This window comes from Euleptes europaea, chromosome 8 (genome assembly GCF_029931775.1).
Source record: "Euleptes europaea isolate rEulEur1 chromosome 8, rEulEur1.hap1, whole genome shotgun sequence".
NCBI lineage: Eukaryota > Metazoa > Chordata > Lepidosauria > Squamata > Sphaerodactylidae > Euleptes > Euleptes europaea.
Window position 1 is genome coordinate 24,025,479 of NC_079319.1, and position 22,044 is coordinate 24,047,522.

Genomic DNA, 22,044 nt, shown 5'->3' on the forward strand with positions numbered 1-22,044 from the left:
GAATCTGTCTGAAAATGTGCACTCCTGGGTTTGCTGCAAAACTATCTGTTTCTTCAGCTGGATGTGTGGAATGTTCTGGGAATATGTTTTCTTATTTCACACCATTTTTATATTGTGTATTTATTGCAAATTGTAATGTAAGAATATTTTTTTTGGTTTATTCTTTAACAAATGTTCCTGTTCTAAAATCATGCAACTTTTGCAGTTAGTGGAAATTAATATCATCATGACATTTAGGTAAATCTCATTGTTTTTCATGGAGCGGCGAGCTTTGAGTTAACCAGAAGATGAATCAACTTGCAGTGAAATCCTAAGAGCATAATTGTGGGAGTGAGTCCCATTGAATAGACTCGAGTACGATTCTGAGTAGACTTGCATAAGATTTTTCTCTAAAGCCTTATCTTTCCCCACTCCATCGGTTCTGTTGCAAATGAAGGACAGATTGCAGGGCAGGCGACAGAGAAGTCCTGGCACCTTTCCTGTCCTAATTAAGATGAGAAATGAGCTTAAGGATGGCCTTCCAGTCTGTATCCAAAGCTAGCAGGTCTTTTGCATTTTAAAGAGCTCTGGCTTTCCTGTAAGCATCAGAGACAAGTGGTGATACTGTCAGTTGAAACCAATGTACACAAGTTCTCCAGTGTCAACTTAGCACTGCCATTGCTGCTGTTTCTCATTGGAGAAACAGAATTCAGGGCCCTGGCAGCTTGCGTACAGACTCTAGAAACTGCAATCGCTGCAGGAGAAATAATAGGAGAAAAGGAAACGGGTGCAGCAATATTTGCCTCCCTGAGTTCCTTGGAGGAAGGGCAAGGTAAAAATGCAATAAGTCAGTAAAATGAATGACAAAGTAAAGAAAGAAAGAAAAGAATTCCTGCAATGTGGGAACAAACAGAAGGATGGTTTCACAAGCTGAATCTGAAATTAAAATAAAATAATATTCTTTTTTAAAGTTAAGTGTTCTTTAATTCAACTATTCCGCAATGAAAGTGTGTTAATGTAACTTAGGAGGTGCTTTATACGCTCTTTTAAATAAGGTTGTTTATTCACTAATAACAATCAATAATAATAATATTCACTAATATAAAAATAATTATTCACATAGTTCTGTTTGTTCACTAAAAGGCACCAAGGGAAGGAGTAGCAACAGAAAAGGTCTGGGCCGTCACAGACCGTATCCTCAAGAGTGAGGAGACTAGTAGGAGGGATGTTCTTCGAAGCATGAGAGCCCCAGGTCGTGCAAAGTTGCTCCTGAGGGTTATGGCATGGGCTGTGAAAATGCCAATAGCTGGGACTGGCAGAACCCCCCCCCCCCCCCACATTCATTCTTACACAAGGATTTTTGCAAATGCTGATTTCCCCTTTAGGCTATTGTTCCCTGCATCACATCCTTCACCATTCGTAAGGGCATTCCTAGGTGGAGGCACGATACGTATTGATGCTTCCCTTTATTAATATGAGGGCAAGAAAACCAGGTTGGACATACAAGTGACTAGAAGGATAGAAAAATGCTACAGATGCCTTTGAAGAAAAGCTTGCACTGAAGCTGCCTCTGCTGAAGGAATAAACAGCCTCATTTTAAAAGTTTGAGATATTCATGTGTCATGCTGCTGTTGCTTTAGCTCTAAGTTGCATACTTCTGGACAAGGATGCACATTTACATCTCTATCTGTATTGACATCCAAACTTGTTCAATGGACCATGGATTAACATTGCAGGGTCATCCGCTAGGTGTGGAAGAACCTTTTTAGGTGCAAAGAATTCCCTTGCTGAATCAAGGTATTTGGAATAACCCTGTCAGAGAGGTCATTATTACATCTAGTTTCCCCAAATCCAACATGCTATTTGTCAAAAAATGTGTCTAGGGCATGTTCTTGTATCGTCTAGGGTCCATCAGAATGTCAACTACAGCCCTTGTCTATTCTCATTATGGAAGTGTGCATCTGCGTGAGCACCTACGCAGAGATTTCAGATAGTACAAATACTATTTGGTCATCTTATTTATTATTTTATTTGTTATTTATCGTCTGCCTTTCTCACAGGGGCTGAAGACGGATTATACATAGTACAATCAACAAAATGGGGCATTCAGTAAACAGTGCATTAGGACTTTAGAAGTCAGGAACCACAAGAAACAACTGAAGTATAGCCTAAGTGGTCACATGACACATTAAGCAGTACAGAAATTACATAATAGGAGCCTTCTTACAATAAGCTATTTGCAGCAGCATAGACCACAGTCTCAATCATTTATCCAAGTAAATTAGTTAACCATGTTGCACAGTGCTGACCTATTACCTGAGCATAGGGGACAAGCTGGAACTGTGGGACTCCATAGGCCAAAGGCCAAGGGGCTGAGGAGCAGTTCCCTAGCACTACCTTCTGAAACCTACCTTCCAGGTAGGACTGGAGCCACTGTAGAATGGTGCCTCCCAGCCCAGACAGGCAGTCACATGAACACAAGGACACATGAAGCTTTCTTATACTGAATAAGATCCCTTGGTCCATCAAAGTAAGTATTGTCTCTACTCAGATTGGCAGCAGCTCTCCAGGGTCTCTGGTAGAGGTCTTTTACATCACCTACTACCTCATCCTTTAAATTGGAGAAGCCAGGGATTGAACCTGGGGACTTTCCGCATGCCAAAGCGGACACACTACTGCTGAGCCACGGCCCCTCCCGCTGAGCCATAGTCCAGAAGGATACCATGACTGATGGTATCGAAAGTGGCTGAGAAGTCCAGGAAAATCAACAGAGTGACACTCCCTCTGTCCATCTCCTAGGGCAAGTCATCCACCAGGGTGACCAAGGCTGTTTCATAACCAGGCCTAAACCCAGACTTGGAGATAATTCACAGTGGGTCGCCGTGTTAGTCTGTCTGCAGTAGTAGAAAAGAGCAGGAGTCCAGCAGCATCTTAAAGACTAACAAAAATATTTTCTGGCAGGGTATGAGCTTTCGTGAGCCGCAGCTCACGTCTTCTCACTTCTTCCAGACTTGAAGGGATCAAAGCAATTTGCCTCATCCAGGAAAGGTGGTTCAGCCACCAACCATTCAACCACCTTGCTCAGAAATTGAACGTTTGAGACTGGTTGATAATTATTGAGGTCTCCTGGGTCCAGTTTGGCTGAGCTGTTGGTTTTCAGCAGCTAGTTAGCTTGTTTTTTTTCTGATTAGAGGTTCAGTGTGACCTGGAAGTTGTAGGCAGTGGCAACACTATGAATTCCCACCCTTTGAAAAAGGGGGAAGCTGATTCCATCTCCTTATTTGTTTGTTTGTTTTTGAGGGAGGGGACTTCCAAGATGGCGACCGGCACGCTGCTGAGTCATGTTCTCCTGCCAGAATTTTAGAGATTTGGCATTTATTTTATCTCCTTTTAGTTTAATTTTAATTGGAGAGGTTGCTGTTTATTTCTAGCAGTCCCAGGTAATTAATTTCCTGTACTCCAGCTGGACTTATCTTTGCTGTGGTTGTAAACCATGAGCCCGCATGTGAGACGGAAAAGAAAACGGAGGAGGAACTCAGGCCAGCTTTCTCCAACGAAGTCTACAACAACTGAAACTGATTTATTTTTATGGGGTACAGAAAAAAAAAAGGGAAAAAGAAAGAAAAAGAAAAAAAGGGGGGAAACATCATTCCATTCTTTGTCCGAGCCCGAAGTAACCCACTTCCCCAATCTTACCCCCAGCTGTAATCTCTTGTGTAGGTACAAAATATAAGTAATAAATTTGAACTCATCTAATTTCATTTCATTTCTGTACATCATCATTGTTCATCTTGCTTTACTTGAACCATCTCTTTTTCTTGAGGTGGACAGTCCCTGAACCAGTCCTAGAAAAGTGACAGGGCTGCATTCTCCTGTTAGCCAAATGGGCATCCAAAGGACTGTCCTTACTAGGGATTTGTAGACCCCGTGGAGTACCCTTACAGACTCCCAGGGCTCTATGGACTCCAGTTTGAGAAACACTGGTATAAAATACAACTGGGGGGTGGGGGGAGAATTATGCAACATTATAATCCTGACTGTATTGGGTACTTGTTCTGGGAATCCCTAGAAGCTCCCATTTCATGCTATTTTGTTTAAAGGCCTTCATTTATTTTTATTTGTTTGTTTTTGAATCTATACCCCACTCTATCCTGGCCAAAGCTGGGCTCAGAGCAACTCACATCATTAAAAATCATTTGCATACGTCTGTGTCCAAAAATAAATTTACAATTAAAAGCATAGTTCATGGTTACAAAATCTAATCCTGCCTTCATTATTAAGTTGTCTGTCTGAAATCCAGCATTTAATGCATGTTGTTATTAATAATGCTGGAAGTTTCAAGCTAGACATGCCACATTGACTGAAAAAAGGTATCTTCAGATTATCCATGCAGTGGAGTGCTTGAGCCAATAATTTCTGTGTTCTCAGAAATCATACTTCCTGCAAAAATAATGCTCATTTAGAGAACAGGCATCAATAGCATTGTGTGATCTAATGGCTAAGTATTACAGAATGTTCTCGTGTGCTTCTTAAATTGTATACAAAAGGATTACTGCTGCCAACACTCTGACCATTCAAATACGGAGGGAGAAGACAGGAGAGCCAGGCCCTATGGTAGTTGCATCTGCTCGGCCATTAGGATATAAGGGTATAAGTTAATTAATTCTAGCTACTACTCAGTGGGAGGTTGATGTAGCAATTACCTCTTGGAGTAAAACAGCAGTACCTGTACAAGTCTTAACTATTCTTTTAGCTTTTTGCATATGTGCTTTTAAAAGGTTGGTTTACATATTCAACAGAGTAAAACGGTAATGCTTCTTAAAGACTGTGGGCAACATAAATTAGAGATTACCTGTAGTAATATTTAGATTTTAAAACAGCAATGTGCTATAAATGGATCTCCCTTTAAATGGATCTATGACCTGTCAGTCAGGTCATAGAACGCCAATCCTCAATGAGCTGATTACTGTTGCTTTCAGGATGATTAGATTGTTATGAAGATACAGTCCTTTCCTATTCACTAATACTATGATTTTTGCAGTTAGTATATGTAGCTTCATGAATTACCCATGATGATACAGAGGTTTTTTTTTTTTACTTAGGAATGTGTGAACATGGTTTATAGAAGAAGAAGAAGAAGAAGAGTTGGTTTTTATATGCCGACTTTCTCTACCACTTAAGGGAGACTCAAACCAGCTTACAATCCCTTTCCCTTCCCCTCCCTACAACAGACACCCTGTGAGGTAGGTGGGGCTGAGAGAGCTATAACAGAGCAGTAACTTGCTCAAGGTCATCCAGCTGGCTTCATGTGTAGGTGTGGGGAAACAAATCCAGATTAGCCTTTGCAGCTCATGTGGAGGAGTGGGGAATCAAACCTGGTTCTCCAGATCAGAGTCCACCGCTCCAAACCACCGCTCTTAACCATTATACCACACTGGCCTTTTATGTAATTTAAAGGAGGTATTGTGAGAGTATTGAAGAAAGCGTGGACCTGGGATTTCATCATTATTTTACTTCGCATGATTTACAATTTGTATATTTTCAGTTGTGGGAGGATAATTTGTCTGTACCATTTGTTATTTTGTATTGTTCATATTATTAGTGGACGTGTACCTTGCATTTGCAAATACAGTTTGGTAATTTTACTCTTGTGCAACTTATCTTTATTTTTCCTTAGTATTACATTATCTTGAACTAAATATTCCAGATATGGTTTGTTACTGTTCTGCCTTTTATACTTACTAGTTTTGGCTTTGCCTCTGTTGTGTTGAGTTGAAGCATCTACTTGGCAGCTTTGCAACATACCAAATTCTCCACTGATCCAGTCAAGGCATTCAGCACTTTAGTCTTCATATACAGATTGGCTTCCGGGCAATACCTGATTCTCGTAAATCTGGTTTTCTAATACCCAGCTCTCAAGCAAGATAAACATTTCAATTCCAGGTAGCAATAGTGATGAAATCTTTATACTTTTTCTGTTATCTAGTTAGGCAAAGAGCTGAAGTGGATAATTTGGGCTCATAAATATTTCAGCAGCAGAAGTACTTGCAATGAATCTTTTGTATTGGTGGCGACATCTAGCATTGGAAAAAGAGAGAGACGCAGGCACTATTTAAGCTGACTCGTTTTATCCCCCGGAACATCTGTTACGCTCTTTCATTTATTTGTTGTTTAACCAAGTTGCTTGTAAATCATTGGAAATGTCTGCTCGAGGCAGGGAGAAACAGAACAAAAGGTCATAGGAATGTGGAGATCAAAATCCTGTCTCGAGTTTTAAGTTAAGTCCTTAGGTGGTGGGTGGGACAATGGCTCAGAATAGTGCCTTTGAGCCCTTACGGTTACCCCATCAGTCATAACTGTGTCATCTTTTTTTTTTTTTTTAGCTGCTGGGACCATAAGAACCTAAGAACATAAGAAAGGCCCTGCTGGATCAGACCAAGGCCCATCAAGTCCAGCAGTCTGTTCACACAGTGGCCAACCAGGTGCCTCTAGGAAGCCACAAACAAGACGACTGCAGCAGCACCATCCTGCCTGTGTTCCACCGCACCCAATATAATAGGCATGCTCCTCTGATACTAGAGAGAATAGGTATGCAGCATGACTAGTATCCGTTTTAACTAATAGCCATGAATACCCCTTTCCTCCATGAACATGTCCACTCCCCTCTTAAACCTTCCAAATTGGCAGGCATCACCACATCCTGGGGCAGGGAGTTCCACAATTTAACTATGCGTTGTGTGAAAAACACTGTTTTGAATCTGTTTTGAACCAAGCTCAGCCCTACCCAGAAGACAGATCAGGCGGAGAACAGACTAGAAGCCAAGGGGCACAGCTGGGGAGGGGGGTGATTTCCCACTTCCCTAAAATCCTTTCCCTCTGTGTCTAGAGAAGAACCATTTGTTTCTGTCCCAAAACTCCACCAGGCTGTTGCAAAAGTGGATGGGCCATCCCCAGGTGAAGCACAATTGCCCAAAGATCTGACAAGCCTTGGGAAGTTGGCATGAATAACCTTTGAATGGTCTCTGTGATACTTCTAGATTGGTTTTTGGAAGGAAAAAAAACCCTCATCCCTACATACAGGCTCCCTAGTTTCCTGCTAAGAATAAGTCAATATGATAGCTAGGCTCTGGAATTCAAGTCTATAAATAGGGCTACCCAGATGTTTGTCCTCTCCTGCACCGTCCACGCTGGTGGACTGAGAAGGAAAGCTGGACCCTGGTGTTTACACCATCACAGTCAAGGTACCGTATTTAGATTATTCTAGGGGAAGTTTAACTAAGCTGATTTGTTTATGCTTTTATTTCCCTTTGCTTTTGTATTTTGCCTGGACCAACCGATGTCCCAGTTAAAACTGAGCTTATTCCAAATTTCACCAGTGTGCTTCTCCGGTGCAGTAGTTTTTGCACCATCGTTTCTGCAGTTGTACCATGTGACTCGGCACTGATCTGCTCATTCCTCGTCTGATTTTAGGACTTGTGGGTCAAGTACAGGGATGGTTGTCAGGCCATCACAGTAACCCCCAAATCTCTATCTGCAAGCAGGCTTTAAAAAACCATGCCTTGAAGGAAGAAATTCAATTTTGCTGTTTCCACTCAATCCAGAAGGTGGCAGTAAAACACATCCCACTTTGGGTTTGAAAAGGACAAAGCATTTTGTGGCAGTGAATGGCACCCTGTCAAATATCACATTTTTGCAGTCATTTTTTCCCCTGGCTATTTTGGGCAGTTTTAATTTCCAGATCATCTCCTATTATCTCTCTTTTTATCTGGAGGTTTAATAAATCAAAGCCAAACATTTCTGCCTTCTTCCATTATGTGACACTGGCAATCTGTCCTCTTCTCTTTATACGAGCCACAGGTGCAGGAAGGAAGATCATTAAATTGCCGCTTGCTTTCTCTTCTCAGGGACGCGGCAAGCCTTGGATCAACCGAGCCCTTCCACACACTGGAAACAGAAGCGGTGTGGAGTTCAAATAGCAATTTGGTTCTGACAGGTTCCTTTCCTGTATGAGGCTAGTATGCTTCCACTACAATTTAAATAATCATTTTTCCCATCTAGAAACCTCTCATAAGAGGTGGGAGCAATTTCCACAGCTTCCCCTTTTCCACCGAAGCAGACACCATTCTCTTTTCTTGCACCTTTTGCTATCTCCAATCAGGACCCCAAACATCATTCTTCTGGGCTTGGTACAAACGGGCAAACCCCCCTCCACGCACACACACCCTGCTCCAATATTATCCGTGCACACAATTTCAAGTGTAGCGAAGGGAAAACATTCTGTTTTATTCCTGAGATTGACATAAAGAGACCATAGCTGGGTGTGCTGCCCGAGTCAGCCTCCCTCTGAATAGGGTTGCCAACCTCCAGGTACTAGCTGGAGATCTCCTGCTATTTCAACTGATCTCCAGCCAATAGAGATCAGTTCCCCTGGAGAGAATGGCCGCTTTGGCCATTGAACTCTATGGCATTGAAGTCCCTCCCCAACCCTGCCCTCCTCAGGCTCCACCCCCAAAACCTCCTGCTGGTGGCAAAGAGGGACCTGGCAACCCTACCTCTGAATAACCAGGACCCCAGTAACGTGAACCCATTCCTATGCCCACACATTCTTGGGGCCTGTTTCCAGTCAGTTAATGCTCTGTGCTCAGGAGGTCTCTTCAAGTCTTTGCAGTGTTTTAGACACCAGCCTGCTCATCTGTTTCTGCAAAATATCCCCCAAACAAGGCCAGAAAGGACCACATATAATTCTGCTGGGATAATTGTCCTCTGTTTCTTTAGCCGTGTTTTAAGTTAAAAATTTTTTAACAACCCACGCTCAAAGGCATAGAAATACATGGTTGTTTGTTGGCACCCTGCTGTTCTTGCTCCCACCACCACCCGCTTTATTCTCAGGTTACATTTTTTTGATGTTAGGAGCTTGCTGCATCCAGTAATTGCATATCTTTATTTGAACAGTACTCAGCCTAAGAAGCCATCTCAAAGAACAGGTGAGGAAGCTGGGCGCGGGGGGGGGGGGGAACGGCGACACGATTGATGGACAGACAGGGACACAGATGTTGGGGTATCTTCAGCTGAAAAACAATTGTCTCACCATTACTGCCAGCAGCTTTCCCTGATCCAGTTATTCCTATTCTGCAGAATATACAAAAAAAGTTATGAATGTATGGAGTTGTTTTTTTACTCAGTAAGTTCGACGGTACCTGTTGCCATAACCGAACTATCTGTGCCAACAACTGTTCTTCAAGGTTGCAGGCAGAGAGAGGTCTTTCCGAGCCAGACAAACTAACATCCTTTAGCTGGTACCTGTTGATACTCTATCAGCAATTTTGAAAGCAGAGACAGGACTCTCTTCTATTGAACCTAGAGTAAATAAACAGATGATTCAGAGCTGGTGCAGATTAAATAATATAGTAGCTGCTAGGTTACCAAAGAAATGTTGGTATGAGCATTGGAGATTGGGGGGGGGGGAGGGTTGGCCCAGATTTGCCAAGATAAAATGAGGCAATATTCAATATTCCTACCACAGGCTCATGGGTTCCAGCAGAACTGGAACCAAATCCTAGCATCAAGAACACCTAGCAGTACTCTCGAACCACCAAGTTTATAGCATGCATCACAGGCCCACTCACCAAATGGTGCCACTTCTTGTCTTGTTTGCTGGGTAGGAAATAGGGTTGCCAACCTCCAGGTACTAGCTGAAGATCTCCTGCTATTACAACTGATCTCCAGCTGATAAAGATCAGTTCCCCTGGAGAAAATGGCTGTTTTGACAATTGGGCTCTACGCCATCGAAGTCCCTCTCCTCCCTAAATCTTGCCCTTCTCAGGAGTCAGGCTCTATCCCCAAAACCTCCCACCAGTAGCAAAGAGGGACCTGGCAACCCTATTAGGAAACAGCCCCTATCTCTGAATCTTTGCAGAGTCTGGGACCAACTGATTGGCCTGCTCCCCCAGTGTTAGAAGAAGGGCCAGCCCTATCCAAAAAACTGATCGGCTAAATATAAGTGAATTTCTGAAATCAAACTGGAAACCAATTACTGCAGTATCTTTCTGCCCCCCCCCCGTTCCCACACTTTGTATCCCAACCCTTCCTTGAACCTCTAAGCCATCTCTCATTAGTGGTACCCAACTTAATCAATGCGCACAACAGCATCTTCTCCTAACAAATCATGCAACTCATTTTGTTTTTGTTTTTGAGCCACAATGTCATGGATAACTTAAACAACCACTCTATGGGAAGGGGCATTCAGAAGGTCCCAGGTTCAATCCCCAGCATCTCCAGATAAAAGTAGGAGGGGCTGTGGCTCAGTGGTAGAGCATCCTCTTGGCATGTAGAAGGTCCCAGGTTCAATCCCCAGCATCTCCATTAAAGGGACTAGGCAGGTAGGTGATGTGAAAGACCCCTGCCTGAGACCCTGGAGAGCTGCTGCTGGTCTGAGTAGACAATGCTAACTGATGAACCAAGGGTCTGTTTCAGTATAAGACAGCTTCATGTGTTCATGTGTTCAAGTAGTATATGATGTGAAACACCTCACCCTGAGAAACTGGAGAGCCACTTCCAGTCTGAGTAGACAATACTGATCTTGATGGACCAAGGGTCTGATTCAGTACAAGGCAGATTCATGGGTTCATGCTCATGTTTTTAATTAGTGTGCTGGCTGGCAGAATCGAGGACAGTTATCATTCCTTCTTTTGACAAACTTGTAAAGTTGGCACAAAAAGAGAGAAGGTTGCTGTTTCGCCAAACCGGTTAAACAGCTCAGCATCTCCTCCTTCCACTTTCAGATTCTGTGGGTTTGGTTTTAGAGAGTTTTTCTATTTTTTGTCACTATTTCATTTGCTATCAGTGAATGCAGTAGTGGAAAACTGCAACCTCATGGGGATCTTAATGGGGAAATCAAAATTTAAGGACACCAGATGGGGGGCTACTTAGCACCATTACTAGTCCCATCTGTCCAGTGGTCAAGCAGGTGTTCTACAAATATGCACATAGTTCTCTTGAATACAACAACTTTCTTTCTGCCTAGCTAAGTCCTTCTGTGGAGTGAAGGCAGCATGATACAGCCCGATCTCGTCAGTTCTCAGAAGCTAAGCAGGGTCAGCCCTGGTTAGTATTTGGATGGGAGACCACCAAGGAATACCAGGGTTGCTGCGCAGAGGAAGGCACTGGCAAACCACCTCTGTTAGTCTCTTGCCATGAAAACCCTAAAAGGGCTTGCCATGAGTTGGCTGCAGCTTGATGGCACTTTACACACGCACAAGTCCTTCTGTAGGATAGCGTTCATTATATTAATAAGAGTCTCAAAGGACCTTATACAGTAACAACACAGTTTCCAGGCTCCAATCACATATCAACAAAATAACATGTAGATGTTTATCAAATTTTCAACAATAGAAGGAAAGGGCAGAGAAGTTCCCTTTCCCACTAATCCCACGTGAACCAGTTCTCGAAAATACCTGCCCTGTACATGACATTATATAATAATGTGGCGGGATATCCTACTACAGCAGAAGATGGTATTTAAAAACCAGGGCAAAGCAACCAGAAGTGAGTTAAGAACATAACATAAGAACATAAGAACATAAGAAAGGCCATGCTGGCTCAGACCAAGGTCTGTCAAGTCCAGCAGTCTGTTCACACAGTGGCCAACCTGGTGCCTCTAAGAAAGCCTACAAACAAGACGACTGCAGCAGCATCCTGCCTGTGTTCCACAGCACCTAAGATAATAGGCATGCTCCTCTGATACTAGAGAGAATAGGTATGCATCATGACTAGTGTCCATTTTTACTAGTAGCTATGAATAGCCCTCTCCTCCATGAACATGTCCACTCCCCTCTTAAAGCCTTCCAAGTTGACAGCCATCACCACATCCTGGGGCAGGGAGTTCCACTATTTAACTATGCATTGTGTGAAGAAATGCTTCCTTTTATCTTTTTTGAATCTGTCACCCTCCAGCTTCAGCAGATGACCCCCCGTTCTAGAGAGTGGGAGAAAAGCTTCTCCCTGTCCACTCTCTCCATACCATGTATAATTTTATAGACCTCTGTCTCCCTTCAACCGCCTTCTTTCCAAGCTAAACAGCCCTGAGCGTTTTAACCACTCCTCATAGGGCAGTTTCTCTATAGGGCAGTTCCCGTCTTGCCCTCCCTCTCATGATTTGCCTAAGTTTACAGAATCAGAAGTCAGATGTGATTTGATGCCACTTAACACAGACAAATGCACAATAGCTTCTATTCTTATATTTCATCTTACCATTTCATCAAAATCCTACAACTTGACCACAACCCCTTGAGGCAAACCTGCACCCGAGCAACCAAATGTTAGCGCACATCACAGGAATACTCAGACTCAAGAACCTCATAACTTATTTAATTCCTTTTTTATTTTTAGATTATCCACATGGGCCTTCCATCAGGGAAGTCTGCACGCAACATTCCCCTCTCGCCTTCAATTTGCTGATGTAGCCTTGTTTTGAGAGCTGGGTTGACGGTTGTCGTGCATCTGTGGGCAATGCTTTTTGAGCCTTAACCCCATGAAATCTATTGTCTTTGCCAAAGATTGCTTTCACTTAGTATACATAATGGGTTTGATTTTACAGACAAGCAGGTAGAAAAGCTTTCCCACCATTCATAAATTTGCTAAAGAGATTAGATAAACAGATATGAAATGCTTCAATAGATTTTCTCAAGAGGCAGCTTTAGCACATTGTATAAAACGGCCTTAACTGTCGGAAAGAAAGAAAAGTCTGAATTACCTGCAGTGGGACACCAATTCTTCCCGAAAACAGGTTATTTCAAGATGTGTATGAAGAAATCCAGTAGTTGCACAATTTCCTTTTTGGCCAATCCAGAAAATTTTCTGTACATGTATAGTAACTATGCAGATGTTCATATGCTGTAGGGGATTTGTTGCCTGACAGGGGTCAGAATATTGCATTTTCCCAGGAGTTCAGGTGTGGTAGTAAAGAATACTTCACTAAGGCTGTAATCCTGGTGTGTGTGTGTGAATCTCTATAGGAGCTGGTGTGACTCCACTTTGGTGTAGGTGCCACTTTATCCCATGATAAAGTGGCAAACAAGCTGGTGTGGGGGCAAACACACCAGCCTCCAGCAACGGAGCTCTGCTGGCCCCCACCACCAGCGCAGCTAGTCCGGGAACAAAATCCCGGAAGAGAATGGTCATGCCGGTGTAGGGAGGCATTCCCGAGGCATACTTACTTGCTAGTAGTCCCATTTAAATTAATCAGATTTGTCCCTGAGTAAATACAAAAAGAACTTAGCCTTGAAAGCAACAACCAGACTTGGTTCAAGATTTCTATGCTATTATTGGAACTGTCCAAGGTATCTTAATGTAGGATTCAGCTTGCTGTGTGCTCCTGAACCATCAAGCAGTTGATGGTGTAATCCAGTCATTTCCAAATGCACTTGCCTTCATGGACTCCTTTTTGTATCAATTTGTCTACCAAAGAGTCCCTACATTTTTGCCATCATACCTTGAAGTTTTGTATTCAACTCATGGATCTCAGTGGGAACTGAAAGAGCACAGTCAAAGCAGTTACATCCGTCCCCGACACTTGCACATGTCAAGGGACAAAGGACAGGGGTACAAAAAGTTACCCTTTGGGGAAACTTGTGTGCTGATTTCATCAAGACATTTTATTTTATTTAAATTTGATTTATATCCCGCCCTCTATCCCGACCTAGGCTAAACCTTTGAAGAATGTTTGAATTAAAACTTACTGGATGGCTCAGGCTAGCCCGATCTCATCAGATCTTGGAAGCAAAGCAGAGTGAGCCCTGGTTGGTATTGAGACCACTAAGGAATATGCAGAGGAAGGCAATGGCAAACCACCTCTGTTAGTCTCTTGCCTTGAAAACCCCATAAGGGGTCGCCATAAGTCAGCTGCGACTTGATGGCACTTTACACACACACACAGAATTCCAAAGTACTTATAGGTGGGATTCAGCAAAAGGTTTTCCAAATGGACAAGATCCAACAAGTACATTTCAAAAAGAAACAGTATATGCTGAAATGGCCAGTATATTTACTTAATTCATTTACAGTCCAATTTGCTTTCCAGCAAGCCCATAGCAGCAGATATCAGGGTGCCATGTCCTCTTGCATGCATGCGCTGACCTGAGCTATATCTGCTTATCGATAGCAAGGTGCCGATGATGGCAGAAAATAGCAAAGACTTGAAACGACTACTGCTGAAAGTTAAAAGAGAAAGTGCCGAAGCAGGGCTACAGCTGAACATCAAGAAGACAAAAGTAATGACTGCAGGAGAATTACACAACTTTAAGGTTGACAATGAGGAAATTGAAATTGTTCAAGACTTTCTATTCCTTGGCTCCACCATCAACCAAAAGGGAGACTGCAGCCAAAAATCAGAAGGAGATTGAGACTGGGAAGGGCAGCCACAAAGGAACTAGAAAAGATTCTTAAGTGTAAGGATGTGTCACTGGCAACCAAGATCAAGTTAATTCGTGCCATCGTATTCCCTATTACTATGTATGGGTGTGAGAGCTGGGCAATGAAGAAAGCTGATAGGAAGAAAGTAGATTCCTTTGAAATGTGGTGTTGCTACAGATACCATGGATTGCCAAAAAACCAAATCAGTGGGTTAGAGATCAAATCAAGCCTGAACTAAACCTAGAAGCTAAAATGACTAAACTGAGGCTATCGTACTTTGGTCACGTTATGAGAAGACAAGAGTCACTGGAAAAGACAATCATGCTAGGAAAAGTTGAAAGCGGCAGGAAAAGAGGAAGACCCAACAAGAGATGGATTGACTCTATAAAGGAAGCCATGGCCCTCAATTGGCAAGACCTGAGCAAGGCTGTTAAAGATAGGATGTTCTGGAGGACTTTGATTCATAGGGTTGCCATGAGTTGGAAGTGACTTTACGGCACTTAACACACACACATAGCAAGGTGGCTGTTATCTGGTGTCCTTGGGACCTTGCCGCATTCTGGTTCCAGTTCAGACAGTGAGAAACACCAGGTGACCATGTGATTTATATGGCATCAGCTATGAGCCTACACTAATGGGAACAGTTCTTTGTGTTTCAAACAGCCGTGTGACAGGTGCCCGCTGCTGCTGACTATGGTTTGCCATTTCTAGGAACACTATTGAATGTGACATTAATTGTAATGAGCTCATCCTGCTATATGTAATTGGAAACACTGTGCCTTAATTGACTGAGTGGTGGTGGTTGTTTTTTTGCAATGCATTATTCTTTTTCTAATAACACTTTGCCATTTAATTTCTAAGCAAATTTAAAGTGGTAGGTATCTACACGTCATGCTTTCTTGGGTAACAATGGCAAACCGTGGGAATAGATTCTGTCATAAACTCTTCCATTTAAGAGATTTTCCCCCCCTTGGGAGAGGGGCCTTTGTCCAACTGTGTGCGTATGCAGAAGCTGTTCCCATAAGCACATGGCCCAGTCAAGCAACCAGCAACTGCGCCAATCAGATGTTTGGCAGGGAAAGGAGGATTCAAGCCGGGGCTGTCACTGATTTTCTAACCAGGGCTATGTGCAGCTCTAGCAGATATAAGGAACTGCATGTGTATGGAAGGGATAAAGAAACAGAAGGCTGCTTTTACATATAGTGGCCGCTGGTTGGCTGGGATGTTCAGGTTTACCTGCTAGACTTCCTTTCTCTCAAGTTTGCCACATTCCAGGCCACACACAATGCGCCAGCTATACATCGTGTGAAACCCAAGTGGTGTTTAACAGAGTTCCTCTTGGGGGACTGGGCCACAATATATTGGCATCATATAGTGTATGTTTTGGCAGCCCCAAATTTAGGAGGGAGTCAGTTATAACACAGAGACAGGCAATTTGGTGGATGTAAGATATGAGTTCGATCCCAATGGAAGTTGGTTTCAGGTAGCCGGCTGAAGGTTGACTCAGCCTTCCATTCTTCTGAGGTCAGTCAAATGAGTACCCAGCTTGCTGGGGGTAAAGGGAAGATGACTGGGGAAGGCACTGGCAAACCACCCCGTAAACAAAGTCTGCCTAGTAAACATTGGGATGTGACGTCACCCCATGGGTCAGGAATGACCCGGTGCTTGCACAGGGGACCTTTACCTTTTTAAGATATCTGGATTTTTGAAACAGCTTTTGGCAAAACTCTTCATTTAAAGTCTCAGTGTGGTTTTTGTAACAGGAAATATAGGAAGAGTATAAAGTATGCATCTGTGTGAAGGAATGCAGGGATATGTATTAGGATCTGTGCTGTGCTGTTATTCCTTAGTGATCTGGTGATGAGTTGTCTATGTAAATGTATGTCACGAAAAGCAATTAATAAATTAAATAGCTTTCATTATGTAGCCCTAGTTAACAGGCATCTATAATTCTGGCAAGTGAAACATCAAGACCTGACTTGTAAAATGTCGCATGAAATGAAATGCCATAAAATGTCATGACACAATATGGCAAGGAGAGCAGAACCTTTCATTCCATAGGCACTTGCTCAGACATTATCATATTGAATATTTAATTTTAATCTTGCACAAAATAAAAAGTGTTATGGTTCAGAAAACATTTGGACCACTTGTATTTAGGTTACTAGACTTTAATAGTGTACATACGACCAGCAGCAGCCAAAATATGCGAGGTCTGCTTATTTGATAAAAAGTGGATCTGTGCATTTCTAATTAGTGCTAATCAAGCAAAATCAGATGGTAGTTATCCTCCATAATTTGACATGCTGAGAGAGGAAAAAAATCTTGCATATGTGTAGAAAGAAAATGTATTCAACCTGGGAAAGGACCAAGCACCACAGAATGCTTATAAATAACGTTTGCTGTTTTTAAACTCCCACTTCTTACCTAACACTTCTTGGAAGTGGAAAGTTTTTTTTTTTTTTTTGATAACCCTTTGCTGAGGAAATGTACTTGGCAATTTGCTCTTCCTTGGCTCTCTGAGCATGCTGGTGAGTTAGCACTGGTAACCAAGCAGCTGTTATTAATGCAAACCCAATACATTAAGGGGGAAAGTGCCATTTTCAAAGCCTTTTCATTAAAGCACTGCAGGAAATTACAGACTGTTTCATTAGCAAACTTAAAAATGCATGAAACATTTTTGTTTTGTTAACGTGAACACAGATTTGCACCCTCACAGCTGTCTTAGTTGTCCAACCAAATTCAATATAGTACTTTCTATAGCACTTCATCCTACACACTGTTCCGATTTAATCTTTTGACATTGCAAAAGTGATTATATGTAACTCAGTGTTAACAGCCCACCCGCACGGCAAGTCGGCTTATGTAACTAGGCGAGAAGCAGAAGTCTTGATTGCTAAGCAGACTTAAAAAAAAATGTAGCCTGTCTTAACAAATTACAAAAAAAGCCCTACATGAAAACATATCACCTTTTTGTATTTACACACTTTAAAAGATATCTTTGGTAAAATTTTAAAATCTTTCTGTCTATATACAATAAAACTAGCAACAAAGATAACTTTTGGTTCTTGTAGGTTATCCGGGCTGTGTAACCGTGGTCTTGGAATTTTCTTTCCTGACGTTTCGCCAGCAACTGTGGCAGGCATCTTCAGAGTAGTAACACTGAAGGACAGTGTCTCTCAGTGTCAAGGGTGTAGGAAGAGTAATATATAGTCAGAAAGGGGTTGGGTTTGAGCTGAGTATTGTCCTGCAAAAGTATTGTCCTGTAAGTATCAAGATAATGTGCTAATGAGGGTATGGTATGTTAATATGGAACCATTGTATCCTGAAGTGATCTGAAGTGAAGATAACTTTTGCTTGCTTCTTGTTTCTTACTCTAAGCCTATCTATAGAGCTTCTGCACATACTCCAAACCCTTTTTGAATTCCCCCTCTCTACATCTCTCTACCAAGCCAGCTATGAAGGTCGGGGTCTGTCTGGTGTACAGTATCCAACTAAGGGCAGCAGCCAGTAGCAAAAACCAGCAAAGCTGATATGCATATCTTATGCATACTCATTGGGCTGTTTGGGTTCCAGCTTGTTACACTGCAGAGATAAACTGATCTGACATTCCTTCTGCCCAAGGAAACTTCAGAGTTGTAGTTTTGTCGGGGAGGGGGGGAATCTTCAACAGAGAAAACTCAACACCCTCACCAAACTATAGTTCCCAACCAAGGTTAGGAACTAGCTGTGTCCGTCTCACACAGCACATGGTTTGTATGTAGTTCCATGGTTCATTCTCTGGCATCTTCCAGTAAAGGATTTCAGATAGCAGTGTTTGAAGAAGAACTTTCTTTGCCTAAGATCTGGGTGACCCAGACAAAATAGATAATAGCGAACCAAACAAATTAGTGGTATGGATCTGCAGAACCTTCATAAAATTCCAACTAGTATAATAGTGATATAAGTTTGAGTTGTAGCCATAGATTGAGATTCCAGGGTGTTTTAAGGGCTGATCCTATAACACATCGTGTGAGATTATAACACAGAGTACTTTAACCGTAGTGCTGGGCACGACTAATGCTTTTGCATGGATGTTTTGATCACTGGAGAAATAAGCACAACTTATGATGGGCCAGAAAAGGATTATAGCTCAGTGGTAGATTTCATGGAAGAATGTAATTTCCTCATATAATTTCCTTGATGAAGGCAGAGATAACTACTGTGCCTTCAATATGAGCGTGTGTGTTGCCAGCAATGCTTAACCTATTTACAACAAAATATGGTATAAAACATTGCTCTGTGGAATACAGACCAAGATGCAATTAGTAAATTTCTAGAATATACTTGTATTGGCACTGTGAAATAATGAAATAGTTCAGCTCGGTTGTCACTTTTTGTTATATATCAAACCAGCTGTTTATTTCATAAAACACCAACATCCTTCTCTGTACAACCACCACTACATCAGCATTGTGCTAATTAACACAGAATCTAGGATTCGGAATCATTGGCTACAGAAGAATTGAAGCAGCAGGTGGAATAACATACAATGAACAAGCAATACATTTCAGATGTTGTCACTCTTTGTAGATCCTCCAGAACCCAGGCTCCAGGCCCTGGACATGGTGAATCTGGATGTTTCACTAGCCCTTTCTCAGCCCAAAGAAATGCCTGTAGGCAGCAGCATAGCCATGGCGCAGAGCATAATGCTCACAGGGATTGTAGTCTTCCCAGATCTCCCGCTGCCGTTGCTAGGGGGTCTTGTTGCTCTCTCTGATACTTTCCTGCACAATAGAATTCCTTTTGAGTAGATTCCTTGTGAAGCTGTACGCATTTCTTCTGTTAATGAAAGGACTTACAAATTAATGTGATTCCATACTCTCGTAGGACTTGTTGTAGAAAGCTGTCACCATCAGAACGCAAGACCAATGAGGGTCTGCATCTTCGCTCTCTTCTTCCCTCGCTCCCTCTTTCTGCATTAGTCTGGTTCCACTGTGGCCAGCTGGACTCTCTAGGCAAGTGTAATGGGCTGAGCTTCCTTCTGAGTGCAGGCCCTGTCAGCGCCAGGAAGGTTCTCTCCTCCCAATATTCCTGTCTCAGTTGCCACTTTTTATTTTATGGTTTGTTTGTTTAGTGCTAGAGTGATTTAACTGGAAAATCACGGAAGGGTCATTTTTTCAGCAGGAAAAGCAAAGGAAATGCCATTTAATTAAAATGCCAGAAGTGAGTCTACAACAGATAGTGTTGGAAAGGAAGGTTAATGAAGATTGGTTCTTGTAGGTTATCCGGGCTGTGTAACCGTGGTCTTGGAATTTTCTTTCCTGACGTTTCGCCAGCAACTGTGGCAGGCTTCTTCAGAGGATTAACACTGAAGGACAGTGTCTCTCAGTGTCAAGTGTGTAGGAAGAGTAATATATAGTCAGAAAGGGGTTGGGTTTGAACTGAGTACTGTCCTGCAAAAGTAATGTGTTAATCATTGTCCTGTAAGTATCAAGATAATGTGCTAATGAGGGTATGGTATGTTAATATGGAACCATTGTATCCTGAAGTGATCTGTTAATGTGTGTAATCCAAGGCTAATCTGCATGGCTATTGTGGACTGTTGCCTTTGTTAGTCTGGAGGTTTTCAGGGCAGGAAGCCAAGCCTTATTCATTCTTAAACTCTCCTCTTTTCTGTTAAAGTTGTGCTGATGTTTATGAATTTCAATGGCTTCTCTGTGCAATCTGACAAAATAGTTGGTAGAATTGTCCAGTTTTTCAGTGTCTTGGAATAAGACCCTGTGTCCTGTTTTTGTCAGTCCATGTTCAGCCACTGCTGATTTCTCAGGTTGGCCAAGTCTGCAGTATCTTTCATGTTCTTTTATCCTTGTTTGTATGCTGCGTTTTGTGGTCCCGATGTACTCAGCTCAAACCCAACCCCTTTCTGACTATATATTACTCTTCCTACACACTTGACACTGAGAGACACTGTCCTTCAGTGTTAATCCTCTGAAGATGCCTGCCACAGTTGCTGGCGAAACGTCAGGAAAGAAAATTCCAAGACCACGGTTACACAGCCCGGATAACCTACAAGAACCAATGAACTCTGACCGTGAAAGCCTTCGACAATATTTTAATGAAGATTCTTACTAAAAGGATAGCTTTATTTCCCCCTCATTCCATTAGCGTGTCAAAACAAGACGGTTAACTTTAGGCAAATCTGTAGTGCGGTTCACAGATTCTCAAAGCTGAAATTTCAGTTCTTTCAAGTTTATTTCAGTCTATTTTTACGCTGCCTTTTTGTTCCAGAAGAAGCACTCAGGAGTCTCAGGGCCAAAATACATGATATGTGTGACAGGAATCAGGACACGGGTACCCAGCCCAACTGGATGCCTCGTGTCAGATCGGTGTAAGTCACTTGGAAAGTGTTGCATCGCTCTGCAATGCTGTGAGAGGAGTGAACTGGATTTGTTTCCCTACTCCTACACATGAAGCCAGTTGGGTGAGCTTGAGCTAGTCACAGTTCTCTTAGAGCTCTCTCAGCCCCACCTACCTCACAGGGTGTCTGCTGTGGGGAGGGGAAGGGAAGGTGATTGTAAGCCTGTTTTATTCTTCCTTAAGTGGTAGAGAAAGTCGGCACATAAAAACCAACTCTTCTTTTTCCTCTTTTGCCCATTGGGAGGAGGACGAGGAAGCATGAAAGGGAGCAGAAGAGGTGAGGGCCATGGAGGGGGGAGCTGTTTAAGAAAAACGCTTTTATTTATTTTTAGATCGCTGCAGAGCAGGATGTGTCTTGCTTGCAGCAGGCGAGGAAGTTCACCAGGTCAGTGGCTACAGGAAACAGTCAGATCTCTTGCAGCCGCAGCAGGCTGGGTAGTGTGTTGTACACACATGTTTGCAGTCAAAAGCAATTTCCCAGCTGCAGGATCTCAGTTTTCGGCTCCTTGATAATGTCTTTTTTTGGAAGAAAAAAAAGATACACCCACCAATTAGCAATTCATGGATACTAAAGGTGGGCAATATGCCTAGAATTTAGAAAACGGTTCAGAGTGTCCCGAAGATTGGGGATGTAGCAAAAAGAAAGCAGTGGATGCACATGTAAACAAATGACATATGTGCTGGCTCACATCAGGGCTGTAGCTTTTCTCTTATTCTAGACTCAGATCCCTGCTTACATCCTCATATATATACCCCAAGCAAGTTGGTTGGGTTCTCATGTTTGGGTAGCCAGCAACATCACTGATAAGAAATCATTAAAAAAGATAACAGGCTAGGGGTCTGCACATGTGCAAGCATGCAAGAGAAAATGTCTGTGCGTGCAAGTATATGAGAATAAATGTATTGTATACACATGTGCGCCCTGACCTGGATGGCCCAGGCTAGCCTGATCTCGTCAGATCTCAGAAGCTGAGCAGGGTCAGCCCTGATTAGTATTTGGATGGGAGACCACCAAGGAATAGCAGGGTTGCTGTGCAGAGGAAGGCACTGGCAAACCACCTCTGTTAGTCTCTTGCCATGAAAACCCCCCAAAAGGGGTCGCCATAAGTCGGCTGCGACTTGACGGCACTTTACACACACACATAGACATGTGCATGTGAACATGTATGTCTCTGTCCATTGCAGTACAGAATGAGTGCATGTTATCTGGAACCTGTCCTTCTTTCAAGAAGGTTATTGAAGTGTGAGTTCCTAAAT

At 42.6% G+C, this 22,044-nt stretch overlaps 1 protein-coding gene across 1 annotated transcript in view; it reads left to right on the forward strand.

The window, feature by feature from the left end:
• The window catches only part of NCALD (neurocalcin delta), a 219,685-nt gene that overhangs the window by 33,536 nt on the left and 164,105 nt on the right, over positions 1–22,044 (forward strand). The window lies entirely within an intron of this gene.